The sequence below is a fragment of the Canis lupus genome, chromosome 17 (genome assembly GCF_011100685.1).
Source record: "Canis lupus familiaris isolate Mischka breed German Shepherd chromosome 17, alternate assembly UU_Cfam_GSD_1.0, whole genome shotgun sequence".
Classification (NCBI taxonomy): Eukaryota; Metazoa; Chordata; class Mammalia; order Carnivora; family Canidae; genus Canis; species Canis lupus.
Window position 1 is genome coordinate 51,987,557 of NC_049238.1, and position 8,939 is coordinate 51,996,495.

Genomic DNA, 8,939 nt, shown 5'->3' on the forward strand with positions numbered 1-8,939 from the left:
TTCGGGTTTTTATAGACAGTTGCTGCTGCTTCTGCTTCTCTTCTACAAAATGGAAATGATAAACATCCACCTAGTAACACAAGATTTAAGTATCAGAAGAATTTTGGAGATTTTAAAGTACTACACAGATTTTAACTAATTTTTACTTATATTACTAAGTACTGTGTGCTGTCCAGCACAGTAGCCATATGGGACTACTGAACATGTGAAATGTAGCTAGCACACTTGAGATTGTAAAGTTACAGGACTGCAAAATAAGCTAACAGGTAGAGATCAGCCTTGAAAACCAGTGGTCAAAACCAGTCTAGTCATACAAACAAGGCTTCATGTAGCTACTTTTGCAAGACTAACCTGACCTGGGTCATTCGTTCCTAGATATCATCTAAGATATCATAAGCACAATGTGAACTGTAACCTAAGGTTTATAAGAGGTAACCACTGACCAATTCCCTGTCACTTAAGATTTTAATATTGTAACTGTACAGGCTGCTTTTAGGCAAACAGACTTGATTGATAGAATGTAGAAAGGGCTCAAGGGACCACCTGGCTCAATATAGACAGGCCCATTGGGCCACCATAGGCTCTAACTAACCAATGAGTTACTTAAAACCAGGCACAGTTACCAGAAAAGGAAGATTTCCACATGTGACCATACCTCTTCCCCTCTTTAAAAACAGCCTCCACCCACTGGTTTGTTGCAAACAGCCTCTCCTCTGCTGTCCTGCTGCTACTCCCTTATGCTGTATTCAATAAACTACTATCGCCCTTATTCTGTTGCAGGTGAATTCTTTTACCTGTCAAGCATGACCAACTTCCACTGGATCGTTGCCCCACACTCGGGGGTCCCCCATCCAGCTGAGAGATATCCCATTTAGATACCACAATAACCAATCACAGCAAAGCTTAAACAATTACTGTTTTGTCATTAATTAAGCTGTTTTATAACAATCTATCTCTGAGCCTCATTCCATGCTTTGGTTTGAGAGCTCCTACATTGTAAAACTGTCTTCTTGCTGTATGCAGAGTAAACTTTTCTTAATTACTACTTCAGTGATTCATTCGTTTTATTTCTGTTATTTCTGTACATTATAGTTCTATAAAATTCTTTCAGGTACCTTTATCTCGTTTGACTACTTCAAGATTTTACTTATGTATTTATTTGGGAGGGAGGGGTAGAAGGAGTGAGAATCTCAAGCAGACTCTACACTAAGCACAGAGCCCAACATGGGGCTCCATGTTTTGACCCTGAGATCATGACCTGAGCTGAAACCAAAAGTCAAGCACACTGACCAAGCTACCCAGGCACCTCTTTGTTTGACTCTTTTAACAGCTCCATGAAATATCAGAGATTTCTAACCAAGTGAGGAAGCTGAGGCTCTGAAACCAAAGCAATTAGCATAGGTTCACACAGATACATGTTCCTCACTGTGGGTGTGCTACAGGAAAGAAAGATGTTGCAATACACACGAGCGTTAACCTCTATTTAGCTTGTTAGAGTTCAGTGACCCTTTGTAATGCCTTGCAATATCCCAACAGCTGCCCCTGTGATGCTCCTGTGGTTGGTAAAGTGCTCTTCTGCAAGCCACAGTCTTGTTCTCTGTCTTGTGTTCTTTGACCCTGTGGCCCCAGGGAGGCCATATTTCCATTGGGGGTTGGGGAGTGGGGGAGTTGAAGGGACAGCAGGAAAATATCTTTCCTCCCAAATCCACTTGATTTTGGGTCAGAGGACGTTGGGGCCCAAGGTCCCAGGTTATGTTGCCTTGATTCATGAAAGCACAACCACATCTGTTTTTACTCATTGTACCACGGGCTAACCTTGGTACAGGGCACAAGAGGTTCATAAATAGTTTTGAGTTTTTATAAACTATAAAGCACTATATCACAGTCATGAGAGGTAGTAAATGCCCCCACTGTAAACTAAAGAAGGGAGCAAGCAGACTCTGTGGCAGAAACAATTTGCAGAACAGATTGAGGAGAGAAAGAAGTTAGGAGAAAACAGAAGGGAAACTGACCTGGGGAAGCAAGAGTTGGAAAAGTGGTCAAGGGGCCTCAGAGGGATCCAGGCCTAATCTGTCCTGAATTGGGAAGTTGCCAGCACAAGCGTGACCCTAGCACTGTGCTCGGGATCATCAATCTGACAAGTTCCTTATAGCAGGACAAATGGGAGGGAAGAGCCTGGAGCAGGGGGGAAACATCTAGAAGGCTGGTCCAGGCAAGAATGAAATTATCAAGAAAGTGATAAGGGATAGGACAAAGCAGAGGTCAGGAGGAAGGATCCAAGTGGGGGCGGGGCGGGGGGGAGGTCATGCTGACCTCTCCCTCTATTGGTCTGGGATAAGGACAGAAACAGAAGATGAAGCTGACTTTCCTGAAGTGAAAGAAAAGAGGTAAGGGGCTGCCATACTGAAGAAAGATGGGACTCCCAGTCTGGTAGCTGTATGGCAAGAGATAGAGCTCTTGCAGACTGGAAGGACGTGCAGGGCCACCAGGAAAAACCAGAAGATGAGAGAAGGGGTGTAAGAGATAGAGTGCAGGAAAAAGTATAGACCACTGATTATAAATATAAATAGTGTGATCTTCTGATCTCCCGCCCCTGGATCTGAAGGTGTGGGGTCTTAGGCCAGTGCAGCAACCCCACAAAATCAGATTGGTTTATTCCCTCTTCCTGAGTTTGTGGGTATCTATGTGTGGTTTCTTTCTTTTTTTTTTTTTTTCTTTTTCTATGTGTGGTTTCTATGCATGTTTTCTCTTATCTGCATCTCTATGTAGATGTGTATAAATTTATGTACATATTTGAACTTGTACAGATTTCTAAATGACTTAAGTGTTTACAAGCACATGTAGTTGAGATAATATCTTTATGCATTTTTCTGTACTTGGTGTAGGTACAGAATGAGAATTAGAATTTCAATTCTTAAAGGAACCCAAGCAATCCTCCTGGATTCTTAGGCATCTTGGAGCAGATACATAGATGCATAAATGTAACTTTGCGGTGTTAGGCTGGAACCAGCTCGCCCTAGCTCACAAGAAACTAACTGTGCACATCTTTCTGACTTGCATTAGGTGATATCATGTCGTAGCTCAAAATTGTCATAGTGGGAGTCTTTACAACACAGAACAGTAACTGCTATAAATCAGGTGGTTGTTATTTTCCAGAAAGCTGGCAGTTAAACATTTACCAGCACACACTGGGCATATGTGTTTTATGTGTGTGAGATGTCTGTGCTCTGTGTGTATCAGTGTCGAAGTACATATGTGAAAACGTACACCTGTGTAGTGAGTTCATTTTTTATCGACTACGAACTCAGAGAGGCAACACTGCAATTATTTTCCTACAACTGAGCTTAATTTCTCTCTCAATCCTCTGCTTCTAGTCTAATCCGGTACAGGTGAGCTCAGTCATTCCAGATTGCAGTTTAAAACCTAACACTCAGCCTTCTTGCAGCTCCCCACATTTGCATCTGAAAGCCAGGGTGACACAGCAGGCAGCAGCACCGGGAGTGCAGGCCACAGCAGCTGCCAAGAGATGCCCAGTTTTCCTGTCTGGGCCTCCAACCAGTCTCCATCTCTTGCGATTTTTAGAACCTGTCCATTTGTCAGGTTCAGAGGGGTTTAGGTTTCCTTCCTCCTACCCTGGACTCCCCCTCCAGGCTGCTTCCGGGATTCAGGGGGGTGGAAAAAGGAGCATCATGTCACCTAAACTATACAACACCCAGAAGATAAAGCCCATCTTATAGAGTCCCAAATACTCTGAGGTCAAGAGCCTCACAGAAGGCCAACCTGAGGTTTGAAACCAGTTCTTTCTGACTCTTAAGTCTTTTCACTCTACCAGACTGCCTTAATTCTTGGTTAATTAGGAGCCATTAGTACCTGCTTTTTGTCATGATGGGTTAGGCCACTGATGCTCAAAAAATCATGGAATTCCAAATTTCATCACCTGACCCTGCACCAACTTTTTTTTTTAATTTTTTTTTCCTTTTAAATTTATTTATTCATGATAGTCACATGGAGAGAGAGAGAGGCAGAGACACAGGCAGAGGGAGAAGCAGGCTCCATGCACCGGGAGCCCGATGTGGGATTCGATCCCGGGTCTCCAGGATCACGCCCTGGGCCAAAGGCAGGCGCCAAACCGCCCTGCACCAACTTTTACCTGCCCTGATGCTGTGATCCAGCAGGAAACCCAGAAATAAGTGTGTGCAGAGGGTGGGCTGGGAGGCTGACCCTCCTCTAGGGAATCTGTGACACATACAGCCAGGGGGATATGTCTCACTGGCTTCCACTCCCCAGCCTGTCCCATTCCTTTATCAGGATTTGTTCTTTGGCACCCAGCTAAAGCCCTGGAAACAGAACTTTCTGAGCTATGGATATTCTATGTCCCAGGAGAGAAGGGCAAAGGACTCAGGGTAAAGTGGGTTATGCAGACCAGCCCTGAGGTCGGAGGCTTCCAGAACAAGTCTCCTTTGGAAGAGGTCCCTCCACTGTAAGGGAGGGGTGGGCAGAGGGGTAGAGGGGGAGCCTCATCTCTTCCAGACCCCTGCCCTGCCTATACACAAATGTGGGAACCCTAACACCCCCTTTTATCAAATTATATTTCCTTTTCTAAAAATAAATAATTGTATTTTTTATTGAGATGAGTGTAGACTCACACACAGTTGTGAACCTTACTATGGAGCCATCCCAGGGCCCCCTTTAGTAACATCCTGCACAACCATATGGCACAATATCACATCCAGATATTGACACAGACGTAATCTATCAGTCTCTCAGATTTTTCTAATTTCCCTGTACCTGCTTCCATGTGTGTGTGCACGTGTGTGTTTAGTTCTGTATAGTGTCGTCACAATTGTAGGGGGGAGTACCTTCCACCACAGTTGCCATACAGAGCAGTCCTCTCTCCCTGAGGCTCCTACAAGGTGTCCTTTTGTATTCACACTCCCTCCCTCCCTCCACCCCCAATCCTGACCCCTGCCAACCACTCACGTGTTCATTTCCCAAATCTTGTCATTTCAAGAATGTGATCTACACGGAAGCTTTTATCACATAGCACAGTTCCCTGGAGGTTCGTCCAAGTTTGTGGCATGTCTGTTAGCTCCTTCCCATTGCTGAGCAGTATTCAGTAGGCAGTGCATTTCTTTCTAGTGAAATATTTCACACATACAAAAATCTATATAATGGATAAAAATTTTTTTAAAGTTGTGACTTCCTATCTGCCAAGCCTTGAGCCTCACAGAAGAACCTGGAAAACAAGGAGAAGCTGCATGTTTTGGCACCCACTCTCAAGCCCTGGTGGCTGAGTATCCCTCCCAGGCTGGGAGGAACTGTCTTCTGGGAAAGGGACTAACAGGTCAGGAGCTCAGAAGGGAGAGGAGGCAAATGTACCTCTGCCAGACTAGCACCTCTGCCTCAACTAGGGCCTCTCTTCCTGCTCAGACTTCTGGCGCACAGAGACTGGGGCAGACAGCTGACAGTAGAGGCTGGGCAATGGTCCCCTCTCAGAGCAAGTCACCACCTGTTCCATTACCAGCTGCTTCTCAAGGATGAGACAAGTGCAAGGGCCATCCCCTCCACACCCACTTTGGGAGAGGTTCTAACTCCCATGTGTGAGAGGCCAGTTGAAAGTTGTGACAAGGAACGCTTGTCTCTCAGAATTAAGTGCAGCCCATATTCTTTGCACCTTAACACCTACTGTTGAGATAGGTTCTACCTACATAACATTAGAGGCTACTTGAAGCCTGCAGTCAAGGAAGGCTTGTTTCTCAGAGTTAATTACAGCACATTTCGATTGTGCCCCCAAATGTACTTGGAGAGAGGTTCTAATGCCCTTATGTGAGAGGTTAGTTGAAAGCTACATTCAAGGGGCACTTGTTTCAAAGAGTTAAGGACATTTCCATTGCACCTCTGAACATACAGTTGAGATAGGTTCTAACTCCCTTATGTGAGAGGCTAGTTGAAAGCTGCATTCAAGGAACGCATGTTTCTCAGAGTTAAATATATTGCTTTTTCCATTGCATCTCCACACTCACTTTTGAGATACATTCTAACTCCCTAACATGAGAGGGTCGTGGAAAGCTGCACTCAGGGAATGCTTATTTCTCACCTTTAGGTACAACACATTTCCAGAATGCCTCCATATCAGTTTTGAGAGATGTGTTAATTCCCTTATGTGAGAGGCTAGTTGAATGTTGCATTCAAGGAATGGTTGTTTCTCAGAGTTTAGTATATTGCATTTCCATTTCGCTGCCACACTTTTCACTGAGATAGGGTCTAACTCCCTTATATGAAAGACTAGTTGAAAGTTACATTCAAGGAAAGCTTGTTTCTTACAGTTAAGGAAAGTGCATTTCCTTTTTTTTTTTTTTTTATTAATTTTTTTTATTTATTTATGATAGTCACAGAGAGAGAGAGAGGCAGAGACAGAGGCAGAGGGAGAAGCAGGCTCCATGCACCAGGAGCCCGATGTGGGATTTGATCCCGGGTCTCCAGGATCGTGCCCTGGGCCAAAGGCAGGCGCCAAACCGCTGCGCCACCCAGGGATCCCGGAAAGTGCATTTCCAATGTGCCTCCACACTTACTGTAGAGATAGGTTCTAACTCCCTTACGTGGGATGCCAGTTGAATGTTGCATTCCAAGAAAGCTTGGACTAAATAGATTTCACAGATATATACAGAACATTCCACCCAAATGCAACTGAATACACATTCTTCTCAAGTACACATGGAACTTCTCAAGAAGAGACCAAATACTAGGTCACAAATCAGGCCTCAATTGATACCAAAAGATAGGGATTGTCCCCTGCATACTTTCAGACCACAATGCTTTGAAACTAGAACTAAATCACAAGAAGAAATTTGGAAGAAACTCAAACACATGGAGGTTAAAGAGCATCCTACTAAAAGATGAATGAGTCAACCAGTAAATTAGAGAAGAATTAAAAAGATTCATGGAAACTACTGAAAATGAAGATACAACCATTCAAAATCTTTGGGATACAGCAAAAGCAGTCCTAAGAGAGAAATACATCACAATACAAGCATCCCTCAAAAAATTGGAAAAAAACTCAAATACACAAGGTAAACTTGCACCTAAAGAAACTGGAGAAAGAACAGCAAATAAAGCCTCAACCAAGCAGAAGAGAGGTAATAAAGATTTGAGCAGAACTCAATGAAACTGAGACCAGAAGAACTGTGGAACAGATCAACAAAACCAGGAGTTGCTTCTTTGAAAGAATTGATTAGATAAACCCCCAGCCAGTCTTATTAAAAAGAAAAAAGAGGGGATCCCTGGGTGGCTCAGCGGTTTAGTGCCTGCCTTTGGCCCAGGGCGCCATCCTGGAGTCCCGGGATCGAGTCCCACGTCAGGCTCCCTACATGGAGCCTGCTTCTCCCTCCTTCTGTGTCTCTGCCTCTCTCTCTCTCTCTCTCTCTCTCTCTCTCTGTGTCTATCATGAATAAATAAATAAATAAATCTTTAAAAAAAAAAGACTCAAAATAATAAAATCATGAATGAAAGAGAAGAGATCACAACCAATACCAAAGAAATACAAACGATTGTTTAAATATATTATGAGAAAATATATGCCAACAAATCAGGCAATCTAGAAGAAATGGATGCATTTCTGGAAAACCACAAATTACCAAAACAGGAACAGGAAGAAATAGAAGAGCTGAACACGTGAATAGCCAGTGAGGAAATTGAAGCAGTCCTCACACACCTCCCAAGACTCAAACGTCCAGGGCCAGATGCCTTCCCAGGGGAATTCTAGCAAACGTTTAAAGAAGAAATATACCTACTCTACTAAAGGTGTTCTGAAGGATAGAAAGGGATGGAATACTTCCAATCTCATTTTATGAGGCCAGCATCACCTTGATTCCAAAACCAGACAAATACCCCACCAAAAAGGAGAATTATAGACCAACATCCATGATGAACACAGATGCAAAAGTTCTCAACAAGAAAGTAGCCAATAAGATATAACAGTACATTAAGAAGATTATTCACCATGACCAAGTGGGATTTATCCCCAGGATGCAAGGTTGGTTCAACACTTGTAAACCAATCAGCATACTAGATCACATCAACAAGAGAAAAAACAAGAACCATATGATCCTCTCAATAGATGCAGAGAAAGGATTTGACAAAAATACAGCATCCATTCCTTATCAAAACTCTTCAAAGTGTAGGGATAGAGGAAACATTCCTCAGCATCTTAAAAGCCATCTATGAAAAGCCCACAGCAAATATCATTCTCAATGGGGAAACACTGAGAGCCTTTCCCCTAAGATCAGGAACACGACAGGGATGCCCACTGTCACCACTGTTATTTAACATAGTACTAGATAGAAGTCCTAGCCTCAGCAATCAGACAACAAAAAGAAATAAAAGGCTTTCAAATTGGCAAGGAAGGGCAGCCCAGGTGGCTCAGCGGTTTAGCGGTGCCTTCGGCCCAAGGTGTAATTCTGGAGACCCAGGATCAAGTCCCGCATCAGGCTTCCTGCATGGAGCCTGCTTCTCCCTCTGCCTGTGTCTCTGCCTCTCTCTCTCTCTCTCATGAATAAATAAATAAAATCTTTTAAAAAAATAAATTGGCAAAGAAGAAGTCAAACTCTCCCTCTCCGCAGATGACGTGATATTATATACAGAAAACCCAAAGGACTCCACCCCAAGATTGCTAGAACTCATACAGCAATTTGGCAATGTGGCAGGATGCAAAATCAATGCACAGAAATCAGTGGCATTTTTTTATTAATCTTTTTTTTTAAGATTTTATTTATTTATTCATAGAGACACACAGAGAGAGAGAGAGAGAGAGGCAGAGACACAGGCAGAGGGAGAAACAGGCTCCATGCAACAAGCCTGATGTGGGACTCGATCCTGGGTCTCCAGGATCACCCCCTGGGCTGCAGGCGGCGCTAAACCGCTGCGCTACCAGGGCTGCCCTC